This window comes from Daphnia magna, linkage group LG5 (assembly GCF_020631705.1).
Source record: "Daphnia magna isolate NIES linkage group LG5, ASM2063170v1.1, whole genome shotgun sequence".
NCBI lineage: Eukaryota > Metazoa > Arthropoda > Branchiopoda > Diplostraca > Daphniidae > Daphnia > Daphnia magna.
The window spans coordinates 1,466,220-1,483,188 of NC_059186.1; the positions used below are offsets into that span (position 1 = coordinate 1,466,220).

Below are 16,969 nucleotides of genomic sequence, written 5' to 3' on the forward strand. Positions count from 1 at the left end.
CAAACAAACTTCAGAATAATCTTTCTTTCTTTTATCTAATTATCATTTTCTAATTAGTTTTCACTCTATAATTTTTTCGTTTAAGTAATATTATTTTTACTTATCAGTGAAAATAGTATTACATTCTATTAGTGCCCTTTGTTCTTTCATTCCTCAAACCTTAATATTATCATTGTATTTATTTGTACTGCACTGCCCTTTTTCGTTAATTAATCATTATCTATCTCTTCTATTTAGATTTCTTAAACTCTTTCAAACATCATTATCTAGGTCTTTCATTAATTTGTACCATTAATTATCAATCACTTCTTAAAACTTTGTTCCTTCACTTCCCATTTTCATTTTACATTCAACCGTAAAATAATAATTTATTTCATTTATTTAATTTTCATCATTTCCTTGAACTTAGATTCTTACATTTCTTTATCCTTCGATCTTCATTAGTCACCTCTCTTAATTCATTACCTTTATTTTTCACATTTAATTTCTCTATTTTTGCACATATAAATTATTAAAACAAACAAAAAAAAATATCTTCACACACTAGCACAAAAATAACATTATCAAAAATGGAAATCAAGAGAGAAAGAACAATGTTTTTCAGTTTTAAAGATGTCGAATATGTTCCCTTAGAAATAGAAGTCCACCGTTGGTTTATGGGATTGGGAATAATTGACGACCAGTTGACTGTCATTGATTTGCACTATCACACTAAACAAATAGTGGCGAAATTTAAAACCCAGGATCTTTTTGAAGATTTCTTGCAGAAACACGCAAAAGGGGTATTATATGAGAAAAATGGGAAAAAGTACAAAATCCCTGTAATTGTTGCTGGGAGCCCGTGGAAAAAAGTCCAAGTAAAGTATGTCCCGGACGAAATGGATTTTACATATATTTATGCGGCAATCGAGTAATATGGGAAAGTTAAGGGAATTGAATGGGAAAAGCCGAATTTAGATTTATTAAAAACTAAAAGAGAAAAGTTAACTGTGGAAATGATGGTGGACAAGAACATCCCATCATTCATCACAATTATGGGGATCAGATTTGCAGTTACTTATATGGGACAGATCAAAACATGTGCCAGATGCGACTCTGATCAGCACGAAGCACGGCATTGCGATGGAGGAAAACGAACGTACAGCCAAGCATTGGGAAGTAGTCCCGCTGTAACACTAGCCATTAAAACGCTGGAAGAAATAGTTAAAGATGCTGAAAATATTAAAAACACCAGAAAACAAGAGCACAGCGATACTGAAGAAGAAAGTGGAAGTGATTCAATAGAATCTGGAGAAGAAAGTGAATGGAAACAGCAGAAGAAAAGAGGGCGTAAGGGATCTAAAGAAAACACAAAAGAAATTCATTTAAGAAAAGTAAAGGAATCGGATGAGAAAGAGAGTAGCAGAAAAATAAACTTTAAGAATCAAGAAACCCGAAGACAACTGAAAAAAATCAAACCAAATTTGACTACTTGTCGTCAAAGGTTCACGAAAAAAAATGATGATGTTCTGAGCAACAATGGGGAAAATAGGGAATCTAGGAAAAATGGAACTAGTGGATTTCCTTGGGGAGACAACGGAACCCAAATCATAGGTGTTGGGGAAAATTTAGTGGAAAAAAAAACTTTGAATGTTCCAACACCGACGAGCAAGTTTGTTCCATGGTACAAAACCCACATGGGGAAGTTGTTGAAGGAGTAGAAAATCATGAAAAACAAGACATACAAAACAAGGAATCCGAAGTGACAAATGGAACTGATATTGAAGGAATATCAACGCAAGAAAACGAAGAACCCAAAGAATACAGCAAAAAAAATAATTTAGAGACAAACACAGAAACAGCAATGGAGGAAGAAGAGGGAGAACAAGAAAATGAAGAAGAAGAAGAAGTATTTTTAGAGCCAAACCTAACCCCATTTTTATAATAGAAAACAAATTATTTTATACACATTATGGTTAGAATAATAACACTAAATATAAACGGAATTAAATCAAAGAACAAAAAAGAATTTTTAAATCAATTTATAATAAATAACAGACCTGACATTCTAGCCCTGCAAGAAACTAACATTGACAAATTCCCGGAACTTAATACAAATTTTTCTGCAATAATTAACAACAATATTGAAAACAATAGATCGGGAACCATAATATTACACAGAAAACAACTAGAAATAATTAATGTTGAAAAATCAGTAGACGGTAGAATCATAAGAGTTCAATTCAAAGATTTAATTATTGTAAATATTTATGCCCCAACCCAGAATGAAACAGCAACAAATCGACACAAGTTTTTTCTCCAGACACTTCCTAATTTTTTAAAAGCAAGAGATGAAAACCTTGTTATCTTAGGAGATTTTAATAGCATCATTGAAGCAAGGGATAGGGAAGGCACGAAAAAGAAAAAAACAGTCAATTTAAAAACCTTGTAGAAAGAATGAAGTTGGTAGATGCATTTAGATTTAAGAATCCTACAACCATTACATTCACTTTTATAAGTCCAAATGGAAAATCTAGAATTGATAGAATATATGTACAGCGCAAAAATGAAGGTTTTATTCAAGAGTGCAAACATTTAAATTTTACTTTCAGTGACCATCAAGCAGTAATGTTAGATCTGGAAGGTGCATTAGAGAAAACAAAGAAAGGAAATATTCTTTGGAAACTCAACACTAGTACACTTTATGACCCAGATTTCCAAAATGAATTAGAAATTTTTATCTCAAACGCAAAACAAAAGAAAAAGGAATACAGGAACATAACGCATTGGTGGGAAAAAGAAATTAAAGAAAAATTCAAAATAATGTGTACACGATATTCAAAAAATAAATTTAAAGAAAGGAACTAAAAAAAAAACTTTTACATCAAATGTCTCGATCAAGTCAAAGCCGAAATAGATCAAGGACAAAACAACTTTGAAGATTATTACTTTTTAAAAAATATTTAAAAAAATATATATTTAAAAGATGAAGAGGGAAAGAAAATCAGAGGAAAATTAAACTATTTTATCGGTAATGAAACTATAAGTGTGGTGAATCTAATTAAAGAAAAAACCAATGGAGAAAATAGAACAATTACAGAATTGGAAGAAAATGACACAGGAACAAAAAACCCAGTTGTACACCAAACAATATTTTTATTTTACGAACGTTTATACTCTCTTTGCAATCATAACCCAGTGAAAAGACAGGAACTTTTAAACAATTTAAGTGTTCGAGTAAGCCAGGATATGAATTTAGATCTAGTTAAAAAAATAACAGAAGATGAAGTATGGAATGCAATTGAAACAATGCCACAAAATAAATCACCAGGAATAGATGGATTGCCTGTTGAATTTTACAAAAAAATATGGCCTTGGTTAAAAGAAGAAATCACAATAATGTTTAACCATATATTGGATACCGAGGAACTTAGCAAAACCCAGACTACCGGAATAATAACTTTACTGCACAAAGGCGGAAGTCGTAAAATTTTAAGTAATTGGCGACCTATCAGCCTTTTATGCTCCGACTACAAAATTTTAGCAAATATTTTAACATTGAGACTCAAAAAAATTTTACCTTACATAATCGGTCAAGAACAAACAGGAGGGTTAGCAAACAGAGACATTAGTCAAAATCTCACAACATATCGAAATGTTATAGAATGGTTTTCATCGCAGGACACTTACAAAGGGAGCAATTTAAGAGAAAAAGGGGCGGCAATAGTGAGTATGGATTTCGAAAAGGCATATGATATGGTGGACCGCACCTTTCTTTATGAAGTTTTATTAAAAATGGGATTTAGCCAAATTTTTATTAGAAATATAAAATCCCCGTACGAAAGTTCTTTTAGCAAGGTTTATGTAAATGGAGAAATGGGGAAAAAAATTGATCTTAAAAGAGGTGTAAGACAAGGATGTCCATTAGCTATGTTTCTTTATATAATTTTTATCGAGCCATTTTTCATTTCTATTAAAACAAAAATCCAACCAACTTTTATTGCAAACTCTAAGCACCAAATAAACGCATTTGTGGATGACATATCGGTTTTTATACAAAAATTGGACGATTTAAGAACACTAGAATTTTGTATTGAAGAATTCGAACAAGCAACAAATTCCAAAATAAGTAGAAATAAATCTCATTTAGTAAAATTGGGGAGCTGGATCCAACAAAAAAACTGGCCTTTAACGTGGATAGTCCATAAAGATTCAATAAAAATGCTTGGAATAGAATGGTGCCAGGACATTGAATCCACCATACACAAAAATTGTGCTAATTTGTTGGCAAAAATTAAACAAAGCCTACATGGCACCTTTAACAGGCTACTGACGCTCCAACAGAAAGTAGTATTTTTTAATAATTTTATATGCCCAAAATTTTATCATATTGCAAAGATTTTACCAATTCCCAAAATATATACAGACAAAATCCAACAGCTTGGACAAACATTCATTTGGCAACACAAACTTGAATCACTTGCCAAAAGTGAACTTTACCCAAACATAGCAGAAGGCGGCTTAAACCTGCTGAATGTCAAAATAAAATACGAATCATTATTATTAAGATCAGTCATAAAAGATTTGACAAAAGAACCTTTAAGTGACAACGGAAAATTGATCAAATATTGGGTAGGACTAAAATTAAGAAATATATTCCCAGTAAAAACAGGGCCAAATAGCGAAAAAACTCCAGGATTTTTAAGAGACATTACAAAGTCAATAACAGAACTAGGCCAAAGAATTTCATTAAACCAGTACACGGAAACCAAAGAAATTTATAGTGTTTTAATTTTAAAAGAATATAAGCAACCAAAAATTTTACTAAAAAATCCAGGAACAAATTTTAAACCAGCATTCAAGGCATTAAAACAAAAATTTTTATCTCCCCAACAAAAAGAACATCTATTTTTACAAATACACAATGCTCTTCCAACAAAAGACCGACTCATCAAATGCAAACAAAAAATCTCAGCAAAATGCGAACAATGTGAAGAAGAAGAAAATTTAATACATTTATTTCAATGTAAAGCTACTCAGCCAGCAGTTAAAATAATTCAAAGGCGCATAACCAATCTTTATGACAAAAAATTTTTTCCTACTATCAAACAACTTTTCTTACTGGATTTCCCTAATACACAGAGAAGTGAAAAGAAAAATTATGCAACATTTTTAGCAGCAAATCTAAGTCTTATCGTCTGGAAAAAGAGAAAAAAACCTAATTTCATCAATATTTTCATTACTACACTAGCAAATGCGGAAAAAACAATAAGAGAGTGCAAAGAGTATAATAAATGGTTTTAAAATTTAAAACAGTTCAGCTATAAAAAAAAAAGTTAAGCTACCTCGGGTTATTTAAATAAAAAAAAAAAGTTAAGCTACAAAAAAAAAAAAAAAGTTAAGCTACGTCGGGTCCCGTTAGTACTTGGATGGGTGACCGCTTGGGAATACGGGATGCTGTTGGCATTGTTTCTTTTTTCACTTTATTCAGATTTTAACATAACCAACACCATATATTTATTATCCACAATTTGATTGTGTGGAAACGTTAACGTGTATTGAAACGTTTCAATTTGGCCGTGATCGTCTAGTGGTTAGGACCCTACGTTGTGGGGTCTGATAGCGTAAAACCGTAGTAACCCAGGTTCGAATCCTGGTCACGGCATTTCAAAGCTAGTGGAAAAGCACAATGAGATAGCAACTGCGTAATTTTCCTTCAGTTGTTGTAGGTTTTTACTGATTTTATGGTTAAGTAAACGGGAATGGGTTCAGCAAAATTGACCTGTAAACTGAAACAATTCCTGTGCGTTCACTTGAGCTGGCGAAATGCATCGTAATTTGCATGAATTTTACTACTCAACGGTGTTGTATGGCAATATGTGAAATATTCGTAAAATGAACTATATTCTTTATAGGTATGTGAGTGTAAAAAGGAAAGCAGCAAAATGATTAGTTTAATCGAAAAGCAGTACCTTGCCTGATGCTTTTGGTGTCAACGTCCGTGCGGAATCGACAAGAAAAAGGTTCAAGTAGTAGGGCTCTCTCATGGGAAATTTAGCTTTGCGCAGTGGCAATATCATAACCAATGAGGGTCTCCCGAGGTGTGATTATTGCTAGTTGAAAACTTTAACCAATACCCCGCCACGATGAAGTGAAACATTCTTTGTTGTCGGCAATTTTTGACAGCTCCAGCAGGAGCAGATTCTCTTAAAGAACGTTAACACTGTGTTCGGTTATTGTTTAGTGTTGCCTGTTTGATCAACCTTTAGTAAGCGATTGGTTAATCAATCCCACATATATCAAAGGTTGGGAAACCTGAATTTCTGTCTATAGAATCGTGTTTGTTCAACTTAGCGGATGGATCCCCCCCACCCCCAAAGAAAAAAAACTAAAGGACTTGCAGAACAAATACGTTTCGTCTCCTTTCCCAATTCAGCTTACCCACCCCGTTTGCCTTAGACTTCGTTTATGTTTCAATCAGCTTAAGTTAACTCAGTTGAAAATCAAAAGAGGAAACTATTTTTACATGAGCTTTATACAGCATGAAGGTTTTTTAGTGACTGTTTCAAATCTAACAGAAAATAGTCGTCGCATTACGGTTGAATATGTCTGTTTATTGCCGTGACTTTACCAAAGTGGTATGAAGTTGGGAAATGAAGAAAGACCAACTGATTTCAGTTGTTAATCACTCTGGTTTCTAATCAATACCCAGATAAATCTTTCGCCTTTTACTAAAGATTTCCGTGGTTAGGAGCACTGATGAGTCTATATGACTTATTTTTCGAACGCCTGGTCTTTAGACTGGGCACCTCAAAGATAAATAAATAAATTCTCGTTAATAAGTCAGTAGAGGGATGAAAGCAAAATATTTTCAATGTAATTGGAGAATAAAAGAATACTAAGATTCCTCCATTTCATGTTTATCAAGAAAAGGTAAATTACACCGCCATCTTAGCGATCCGTTGAAGTTGGTTGAAAACGCGGCCGAGGGCGCGAAGCGCCCGATGGCCGCAAACTTTAGATGTAGTTCAACATATAAGTATTCAGGTTCCTCCATTTCATGCTTTTCCAAATCATTAAAATTGTATGCAAACACCACTGTTCCATACGCACAAGTTGAAAACGCGGCCGAGGGCGCGAAGCGCCCGATGGCCGCATAGAAACTTCAATTGCAATTCAACATTTAGGTATTCAGATTATTATTCAGTATTAGCTTTGGGCTGTGGCAATAACAGTGAATCGTTATTGAGCTTAACGGAGCGGGTTGATATTCAGATGCAATCATGCCAATCACTTGAGCTTTCACTCTTTTACCCAATTGCAATATTTCAGATTCAGAGATTTAGGGTGGTGTTGTAGAGCTTAGCGCTAGATGGCCTCGGCCAGCTAGAGGCGAAGCCAAACGCAGAGAGGGGAAATACAGGCAGTCAAGACTAAGCTACAAAGACTACAACATGGTGTCAGAAGTGTGGAATGAACTATTCCTGTTTTGTGTGGGGTAAGATTTTTCTGCTGTTGATTAGATTTTATTCGTCTGTGGCTTCCATTGAGTTGAGTGGAAGATTGCTGTGCTTAGTTTTGGGAGACTTACTGTTGATGACACTAAGTGTGGCCTGTAGAGCTTGTTACTGTTGCGTCCTGTGACGTAGGACACGTGGTGGTCTAACGTACTTTATCTGTGTATATCTGCGGCATCCGTGACGAAAAGTAGTTAAATTCGTGAACTAGGTGGGTGTCTCAAGTTGTTGGTGACAGACGTTCCATATTATTATCATGGCGACGTCGTTGCGGGCACCAGAACTGTTTAATTTCTCGTCGAGTGATCTGGCCTCTGAGTGGAAAATGTGGCGCCGACAGTTTGAGTACTTTATTCTAGCCACACGTAAGGATGAGACGGATGAAGAGGTGATAGTGGGAGTGCTGATCACACTACTCGGGGTTGAAGGCCTCAAAATATTCGATACGTTTGTGTTTACATCAGCTGGTGATGCTAAGAAAATTAAACCGGTGCTGGACAAGTTTGGTGATCACTTTGAACCATTGAAAAGCGAAGTCTTCGAACGGTTCAAATTCCTCCGTCGACACCAACTTCCAGGGGAGTCGTTTGACTCTTGGATCGTTTGTCTCCGTGGAATGGCGAAGGGCTGTAATTATGGTGCGTCGGTAGAGTCGGTGCTGCGTGATCAAGTAGTACTGGGAGTGGCTGACTCACAAACACGAGAAAAACTTCTGTTTGAGAAAACGCTGACCTTGGCCAAGGCGTGTGACATAGTGAGGTCGTGTGAGGCCTCACGCGCTCAGCTGTCGCAGATGTCTACTGACTTACCAACTCGTCGGCTGGATGATTCCGTAAACAGGCTAACGGAAAAGAGCCACAAAAAGGATCAGGTGGTGCTGGAGCACACCACAGAGGTCCAAGCACACAAGGTGGTACCGGACAGTCGTTCGTTGAATGCTCAGGTTGTGGACGCCGACACGTAGCTGGCCGTTGTTCTGCTGCTCATATTACGTGCTTTGCCTGCGGAAAAAATGGGCATTATGCGAAGAGGTGTCCAAATCCTCAGTCACGATCGGAGTCCCGTTTTCCAGCCAACGCACTTTCAACCGGTTTCAAGGATCAACCAGCACGCCGTGGCACACACATGCAACTCAACTCTGTGGAAAGTGAGGTTGGTGACGGGGTAGGTGCACGCTCGTTGGAGGATTATGTGACCCATGAGCTACGTCATGAGCAGTATTCTGCACCTGGAGACAGCGAGTGGAGTGAAAATCTTTCGGTGGATGACGTGAAAGTTACGGTGAAGCTGGATTCAGGAGCCTCATGCAATTTAATGCCACAGGAGGTTTTTCGTCGACTGCCGGTGCAACGCCGCCGTCTCCGGCCTGGACCTCGCTTGCGGCGCTATGGGGCGAAAAATGGGTACTTGACTGTTCTTGGCGTTCATACTGCGAAGGTGGTTATCAACGGTTCCGTTCACGTGGTTGACTTTGTTGTGGTTGACGAACCCGGTCAACCCACTATTTTGGGGCTTCCGTCTTGTAAAAAACTGGATTTGATTAGGCGGGTTCATGCCGTCACTGCAGAGCCGGATCCATCGGTGCCACCAATCGTAAAAGAGTTCGTGGACGTCTTTACTGGACTGGGTAAATTGCCGGTGGAACACACCATTAAGTTGGGTACAGGTACTAACTATGTCGATCCTGTAGTATCTGCGGCAGGCAGACTTCCGTTTCGGCTGGAGGAGCCGGTATATCGCAAGCTGGATCAGATGGTGGCTGAAGAGATCCTTGTTCCGGTTACAGAGCCAACTGAATGGGTCAGCCGAATGTTGGTGGCCAGCAAACCAGATGGGGATATTCGGATCTGCCTCGATCCGTCCGAACTCAATAAGGCAATACAGCGGCACCATTTTACAGTACCCACCGTGGAACAGCTGTTTGTCAAGATTGGTAAGGCTAAGTTCTTCTGCAGTTTGGATGCGGCGTCAGGGTTTTACCAAATCCCTTTGTCAACAGCGTCGTCGTTCCTTTGTACTATGGCGACACCTCACGGTCGCTATCGCTTCTTACGCCTGCCGTTTGGGTTTAAATCAGCCCCGGAGGTCTACTTACAAACCATGGATGAGCTGTTTGGTGATCTTCAGGGAGTGATTATATACTTTGATGATTTCCTAGTGACGGGAGAAACCAAGGAGGAGCTGGACGACAATCTGCGCAAAGTTCTGGAACGGTGTAGACAGCATGGCCTGAAACTTCAATTGAAGAAGTGCCGATTCTTCATGAAGGAGTTGCCGTGGCTTGGTCATATCATCGGGGAAGGTGTTGATAAAGTGGATCCCGCTAAAGTGGAGGCGATAGTTAATATGCCTGAGCCCACTGGAAAAGCTGATCTCGTTCGACTACTGGGAATGGTGACCTACCTGGATAAATTCTGTAAAAATTTGGCTGCTATCACTCGGCCCCTTCGTGATTTGCTAAAGGAATCGTCGGCGTGGGTGTGGGAGGAGCCACAGAGAGAGGCCATGGCCAAGTTAAAAGACGCAATGGCGTCACTACCGACGCTACGCCGCTTTGATTTGCAGCTGCCGGTGGTTCTGTCGGTCGACGCATCACCTACTGGCATAGGAGCTGTTTTGCTTCAAGATGGCCAGCCGGTGGCCTACTCGTCAACGTCTTTAACTCCTACCCAACGCTGATACTGCCAAATCGAAAAAGAGTTGTTGGCCGTACAGTTTGGGTTGATGCGTTTCAAACAGTACGTGTATGGCCAGCAGGCTACTGTGGAGTCTGACCATAAACCCCTGGTGGGGCTTATCGACAAGCCCGTTGCTGAATGTACACCCCGTATCCAGTGGATGCGGATGCAGCTGCAAAGATTTGATTTTCGTGTCGTCTACAAACCTGGAAGAGAGCTCTTTATAGCCGACACGTTGAGCAGGGCCCATTTGCCAGCACAATTTGAGGATGATGAGACACAACGCTGCCAGGAACAAGTCCACGCTTTGCTGGATCAAATCATCCCTTTGCGTGATACCCGGTCCAAGTATGCGCAAGCGACGGACGTGGATCCGTCATTAGTTCTAGTTAAGGAGTTGCTGGTGTCCGGCTGGCCGGAAAAGAAAACGCATTGCCCGTTGCCGGCCAAACCATATTGGAATGTGCGCCATCATCTGAGTGAAGCGGACGGCTTAGTGTTGTATGGAGAACGGTTGGTGGTTCCGGTGTCGCTTCGACGGGAGGCTATGGACGGAATTCATTATGGCCACTTTGGCGAAGTCAAGTGCATTCGTCGTGCAAAATCATCGGTATACTGGCCGGGGTGTGATGACCAGATACGGAACGTCGTCGCCAGCTGTGGCACTTGCCAAGAAAATCGGCACAAAAATCCAGCGTTGCCGATCTTGCCGTCGCGAATACCGGTCCATCCGTTTCAATTGGTATCGGCAGATCTTTTTCAGTTTGCCGGTGTACAGTATCCTGCACAAAAATCCGAACACCGATTTAATTTTTAAAAGCCACCTATTGGTGGGATAAAGGGTTTTTTTTTTTTTTTGTTTTTCTTTAAGAGGGAGGGTAGACGGGGTGATGGACACATAGGGCAGGGTTGGGTAAGTCTATACATTTTTTTATGCCTTAAGGTATAACGCTTTAAGGCAAGTAACAGGTCGGGACATTTTTGCAACCCCCAGGATGGTGTGTTTTTTTAAACGACAGTTGGAAATGTTGGACTTAGGCTGTGTTATATTCTATACCCAAATAAATTAGATAGCTGCCTGTGCACAATATTTTCAATACCGATGGCATATGTGTAGAGGCTCTGATTGCGACGCCGTAGATCAGTGTTCGATTCCCGATACTGAATTGCGAAAATATTGGTATCGTTATAACATTCTTCATTCGAATTTGCTTGGAATATTAATTACTTCAAAACGAAGGAGTTTATTAATTTTTAAATTATAAAATAAAAAAAAAAGCACACATTGCTCGATAAAAATTTGTTTCATATATAATCGGGAATTTCTCGTTAGGTATCCACAATTATTTAACACCTCATCTGGAATCGAACACCGATCTCCAGCATCACACTCAGAAACTCTACACCTACGCCATTGACAACGACGTAAATGTTCACAGGCAGCTGAAACATAAGCTAAATTGTTTCGGTAAGAAACATTACTAAGCCCAAGCCCTAAATTTCCAACTGTCGTTTAAAAAAAAACACCACCCTGGGGGTTGCAAAAATGTCCCGACCTGTAACTTGCCTTAAAGCGTCATACCTTAAGGCACTTTTTTTAAATGTCTAGACTTACCCAACCCTGCCCTGACGTGTCCATCACCCCGTCTACCCTGCCCCTTAAAGAAAAACAAACAAAAAACCCACTACCTTGCCAAAAGGTGGCTTTAAAAAATTAAATCGGTGTTCGGATTTTTGTGCAGGATACTGTACATTATTTGTTGTTGGTGGATGGCTATAGCAAGTGGCCTTGTGTGGCCAAACTTCGATCCTTGACTTCAGCGGCCACTATTGAGGCCATGGATTGCTTCTTTGCTGATTTCGGAGCCCCGGAAGAACTCATATCGGATAATGGTACCCAGTTCGCAAGCATCGAGTTTAACCGTTTCTGTGAGTCGCGTGGAGTTCGTCATGTCACGTCTAGCCCGGAATTTCCACAGTCGAATGGATTGGCGGAACGTCATATCCAAACGGTGAAGGCCTCGATGCTGAAAATGTTCCAAGATGGATGTACATTGTGGGAGGTCTTGGCGGCGGTTCGGTCGACTCCTGTGTCGGACCAGTTGCCATCGCCGTCGGTTCTGTTACAGGGGCGTCATCTCCGTGGATTGTTACAATTTTTACCCGGTGCGTTGGTGCCCCGCATTGTTCCAGCGTCGTTCGTTCATCATCAGCTGCGCAAGAGGCAAGGAGAGGCGGTCTTTCACAATGTTCGCCGGTCTGATGTGAGATCGTCATTCCTTTTCGTCGGTCAACGGGTGCGTGTGCTCATCGGATCGCGTTGGCTTCTAGGTTCTGTTGTTGAAATCTGTGCAGAGCCTCACTCATACTTGATCCGACTGGTGGATGGAAGAGTTTTTCGTCGAACGCGGTGGGCCATCAACGTCGTCAATGGATCTTCCCATACTGCCCCGGTGCCGAGTCGTCCAGAGTCGTCCCAGTGTCCCAGTTTTGGGTCGCTATCTATGGCTGGTGCTCGGCAGCCGGAATGCTTTGTTTCGGGACCGGTCGCTCAACCACCCACGTCGCCAAGGTCGGCCCCTGTTGCACAGCCCGTGGGTACGTCACGCCAGCCGAGTAGGGAATCGCGACCTGCGGTGGAGGGTCCAGCAGCTTCTGGTTCGGTGATCGGGCAAGCCGTCAGCCAGGCGGCCGCTCCAGTTGATGGTGGGAGTCCAGTGAGCAGTCCGGCGCGTAGCTTTCGGCCGATGGTCATGTGCACCAGATTGGGCCGTCAGTATTCTCGTCCGGTTTCTGATGGGGCGGATGGGCGGAGCTAACTCGTCCTGGGTTATTCCATTTGTTTGTTTGTTTGTTTTTGTGATTGTTTCAACTTTGTTCACTTTTCTTCTCTCAGTTTCCAACTCTCTTTGTTTGGTTGCTTGTCCTTCCTTTTCTTTTCTAGGCCTGTGCTGTTATGTTCCCCTCAGCCTAATTTCATGATTCAGTTCCCCTGATTTGTCATCTTCGTTCTGTTTGTTGCCTGTGTAAGGGGAAGATGTTGTAGAGCTTAGCGCTAGATGGCCTCGGCCAGCTAGAGGCGAAGCCAAACGCAGAGAGGGGAAATACAGGCAGTCAAGACTAAGCTACAAAGACTACAACAGGTGGAGCTTATTGTTGTGGCAGTATTTCACTTTTGAAGTAGAAACAAACCCATTGAAACTCATACTTTCCTTAATAGAAATAAAAAGAAAGAGGTTTGACTGTTTCGTCGAGGCTAATTCATGTCGTACATTCACGGGCGCGATCCTACTACTGCTCGACAAGGGAACTTTTGGCTGCTTAGTTTCCTTCCTGGCCCGTTTTGCTCCTCCTTAGCTAACCTGCACCCATTAAATTCCTTCAATGGGTCCATGTTGATGCCGAACTTAGTGCGGACGCCTGATCAACATGCACGGTCACGAAGTAGGAATCCTCGTCTCAAGTCATCCACACTATCAAGCCTCCCAGAAGCAGGATTACAGATGCGTGCGACACATCCAGCTGAAGTATTAATGTCTGACGACCGATTGTATTTCTAGGATGAAGCGCGATATAAGAAATTGGCGAGTGACCCTCAACAAACTGCTTTTAATTTCCACCGTGCTCTAAATACCGTCATTGTTTCGCCATTTCAGCTGTTTGTATTGAATGAACAAAACGCGCCGTGTCGTTGTGTAGCACTTTTCCACATAATTCACTTCTAGGAAGAACTCGTTAACAATAAAAACCACGTTATTTTACGAATAAATTAATTAATGCTGTTTCATTTTGCATAATCGATTTATTCTCTTGCAAGTTTATTTCAACTTTAAGATCATACTTCACAGGATCATTTCTGTAGTATATCTTGACTTGTTTCCCACCAGAAACATTTCTCCAATCAACCCGCGATGACGAGTAATGACGCTGGCTTCTGAAAGTGAAACAGGTTGCGATCGTAGCCACTTGCGTGGTATCTGGTCGTCGCCATTGAGGACCGTTTTCGGTGTTCCCTTGTGGCACACTGGAAGGAAACCGGCGTTTTCAGAGCGGTAATTTAGCAAAGCATAGAAAAATGAACTTATTGATTCCTCTGATATACGTAAAACGTTAAACCCAAATGCCTCGTCTCTTTAGCGTTTCGTGTTATCGATATCAAAGTAGCTATCGTTTCCATGTGTAGATTTCATTGATCGAATCCTGTGCCCTTTAATAAGAATTTCGCACATTGGCAGGCGTAGTATTTCAAACATGTGACGTTCGCTAATGTCTTCACGTAACATTTCTTCCTGTTGTTCGTTGTTGTCTCTGCGTAACATTAACTTGGTTGCTGCAAAAACAGCTGCGTTACGTATTCCAGGATTCTATCCAACATGTTTTCTGATGCATTCCTGCTGCATTGATAGTTCATAGTGTGAAGAGTTTGCTACTAGGTGGAGTTGATTGACTCAAATGGAGAGTGCATTGCAATCACCAGCTTCACATATAATATAATATTTGAACCTTTTAGCCTAATAATCTATTTGTATCAAAAGAGAAGATAAAAACTAATGAGTTGTATTGGCTTCGAACAGTGCCAGGCAGGGTTCTAGCAACAGCCTGGTTTCCTGGTGACTTTCTTCGTTTTTCGATAGTGGTTTGCTCATTTTGTTCATCAGCCATATTTTCGAGATCCGTATGGCATATAACACCCAGTAACTTGAGTTTCAGTTATCGCTTCTCGGCCTTTTGGCTAAGATCAAAGTGTAGTATCTGTTCTTCCGCACCAAGAAGACAAACAACACCAACAGAGAGGACAAGAAGCCATCGCAACCAAAATCGACAACAACAAAAAATAAGGCGTTCAGGAAGAAAGGCAGCAGAGGAAAAAGGCAAACTTCAACGCCTCTACTCACTCTATCCTCGCAGAGCCGTAAGGAAAATATTAGAAGAGGAATCCATTGGCTACACGGGAACCAAGGATTTGGCTGCTGCTTTCCTCGAATCAACCTACTCCCAAACACCACCATCAACTAACCAGGTTGACTGCGCGAGAGCCCATTTCGACAGATGTGAATGGAAGAACCCAACATCTGAAGAGCTCAGAGTTCTTTCCTCACCTCCAAGTCCAGAAGAAATCAAGCATAGACTCGGTAAAGCTTGCAACACCGCGACTGGACGAGACGGCTTGGAATATCGGCACCTTCGTGCACTGGACACAAGCGGTCATCTCCTAGCTTCCATCTACCGCGCGGTATGGACTTATGGGATTCCAGCTTGCTGGAAGACCTCGAGGACCGTTCCGATATACAAGAAAGGTGACTCCTCAGATTATGGGAACTTTCGGCCAATATCCCTTCTTCCGACAATGTACAAGATCTTCTCAGGAATTTTGTCCTCAAGAATAATGTCAACTGCGACGAAGCTAGGATGGATTTCGTCAGAGCAAAAAGGGTTTCTACCAGGTGTTCGAGGCATCCAGGAACACACACATCTCCTTCACACTGTTATCGAACAGGCGAAACAGTCCAAGAGGGAGATGGTGATTGTCTGGTTGGACCTCTCCAATGCTTTTGGATCCATTCCTCACCCAATTTTAAATTGTCTATTTCAGAGTCTACCAATACCAGCTGAGCTTCGTCGCATCCTAAGCGATATCTACTCAAACAACATCATGGAGTTTGCTGTTGGGCAAGATTCCGTGCAGATTCATCCAACGGCTGGTGTTCGACAAGGCGACCCATTAAGCAGCGTGGTATTCAACCTGGCAGCTGAACCCATCATACGGACGGCAAAATCAAATAACCCCGGATTCTCAGCGTTTCAAGCTAGGGTCTCAACTACAGCATATGCGGACGATATTGCCATTGTAGGATCGTCAATCCGAGAAACGCAAAGAACTCTCAATACCGTAGAGGACACGGCAACCTCGCTAGGCTTGAAGTTCAATCCAGGTAAGTGCACGTCCTTAACACTTATTAACGGAAAATCTGTTACAGACAACTCGCTGAAAATCGGAGACGCCGAAATCAGACCCCTGGCAGAAGACGATCAAGAGGACTACCTAGGAACACCTCTAGGAGCTCGCCTGACCTTTCGTCCAACCACCTCTTTAGCTCAAAACTTAATTAAAGTAGCAGATTCTGGTTTAGCTCCCTGGCAGAAGTTAGAAGTATACAGGAGTTGTCTTCTACCATCGCTGTCTCATCATCTGGCGTCAGGAAGGGTGGAAAAGGGTGCTCTCTACGACCTGGATGTCGCATGCAGAGATTTTCTACGCAGAGTTGCCAACGTCCCTATCTCGTCTAACACAGCTTTCTTCTACGCAGACAGAAGAGTTGGGGGGCTTGGAATGCTTCCTCTGACCGAGGAGGCTGATATCTGGACCATAGCTAGAGCGATGCAACTCCTAGACAGCGAGGACAAGTCCGTTAGCGAAGTGGCTATGGCGCAACTGGAGGAGACAATACGACTAGGATACGGAAAGAGAGAAGTACCATTCCCCATACCAATTAATGAATACTTGGCAGGGTCAATGGACAAAGGACTTGGTGCCATAAGACATGGAGGAGCATCCATGAACCTCTGGACGCGTTCGAGGAGGGCAGCTGGCCACTTGAAGAGGATCAAGATTGATGTATCCGGCGAACAGTACTCCAAAATCATCGCCGATGACATCTCTTGCATTTCCCTGAAAGCAGTCAGAGGACTCCGAACCGCCCTGAGAGGAAGATGGACGTCAAGGCTACTGTCAGAGCAACAAGGGAAGGTTGCAACGGGGCTTGCACTCGACATGGCGAAGGACACAGCAGCACT

The 16,969-nt window shown here is 41.5% G+C and overlaps 4 non-coding genes and 1 pseudogene across 4 annotated transcripts; all 5 read left to right on the forward strand.

The window, feature by feature from the left end:
* The first annotated feature begins 5,555 nt into the window (after positions 1–5,555).
* Trnah-gug lies at positions 5,556–5,644 on the forward strand. Its single transcript is given in 2 exon segments — positions 5,556–5,592; positions 5,610–5,644. It is a non-coding gene; the product is annotated as a tRNA-His (tRNA).
* Positions 5,645–6,035: 391 nt separating this feature from the next.
* On the forward strand, positions 6,036–6,177 carry LOC123472892. Its single transcript, XR_006647355.1, has one exon. It is a non-coding gene; the product is annotated as a U4 spliceosomal RNA (small nuclear RNA).
* Positions 6,178–6,664: 487 nt separating this feature from the next.
* On the forward strand, positions 6,665–6,787 carry LOC123472979. The gene has a single exon (XR_006647441.1). It is a non-coding gene; the product is annotated as a U5 spliceosomal RNA (small nuclear RNA).
* A 7,218-nt stretch (positions 6,788–14,005) lies between these two features.
* LOC123472860 lies at positions 14,006–14,228 on the forward strand. The gene has a single exon (XR_006647324.1). It is a non-coding gene; the product is annotated as a small nucleolar RNA U3 (small nucleolar RNA).
* A 658-nt stretch (positions 14,229–14,886) lies between these two features.
* Positions 14,887–14,963, forward strand: LOC123472805 (annotated as a pseudogene).
* Positions 14,964–16,969: the final 2,006 nt, after the last annotated feature.